Consider the following 758-nt stretch of genomic DNA (forward strand, 5'->3'; position numbering starts at 1 on the left):
CTGGAGACTAGAGACAGATCTTCTGCCCTCACCAAATAGAAAAATGACAGCTCAGTGAGGCACCCGGCTAACGGTACTGTCAGGTGAAGAGTCATTAGTTTGTGTCACTCTCCATGATGCTCCGTAAAGTATAACCGTGTTATAAACTTTTAGAACATCTGCAGATGGCCTTGAATGATGTCTCCAAATGTTTAAGGGCTACTTCCATCTGTCACCGTCTCCATCACCCTTGAAAAAGTCTCGGATCAAATTTGGAACAGGGCGAGGTAGGAAAAGATCTGTTCAGTATTGTGCAATATAGTCCTGAGTGCTGTCAGAGGCCCCTGAGAATCGAATCTCCAATATGTTTCTGGAAACTCTCCTGAGCCGTAAGCATGTGAGATTCTACCAATGTATTTCTAACTCATGACCACAGCACCAGGTGCTACAAGCATTTCTGTGGGGCGCCATGATCGTATAGGGGTCAGTACTCTGCGCTGTGGCCGCAGCAACCTCGGTTCGAATCCGAGTCATGGCAGAACTAGAGGCAGTGTGTTTTTTAATGTAGGAATGCCCTTTGTTCATCATTCTCAACCAGTATGGTAAAAAAAAAAAACCAACAACCAACAACCGTGGCACTTGTTAAGAGCTTATTGAGAAGCAACGTGGCTCAGTGGAAAGAGCAGGGCTTTGGAGTCAGACGTCATGGGTACGAATCCCGGCTCGGCCACTTGTCAGCTGTGTGACTTTGGGCAAGTCACTTGACTTCTCGGGGCCTC

The 758-nt window shown here is 47.1% G+C and overlaps 1 non-coding gene across 1 annotated transcript; it reads left to right on the forward strand.

Annotated features, from left to right (window-relative positions):
* The first annotated feature begins 445 nt into the window (after positions 1 to 445).
* On the forward strand, positions 446 to 517 carry TRNAH-GUG. The gene has a single exon. It is a non-coding gene; the product is annotated as a tRNA-His (tRNA).
* Positions 518 to 758: the final 241 nt, after the last annotated feature.

This window comes from Ornithorhynchus anatinus, chromosome 3 (assembly GCF_004115215.2).
Source record: "Ornithorhynchus anatinus isolate Pmale09 chromosome 3, mOrnAna1.pri.v4, whole genome shotgun sequence".
In the NCBI taxonomy this organism is placed as follows: domain Eukaryota; kingdom Metazoa; phylum Chordata; class Mammalia; order Monotremata; family Ornithorhynchidae; genus Ornithorhynchus; species Ornithorhynchus anatinus.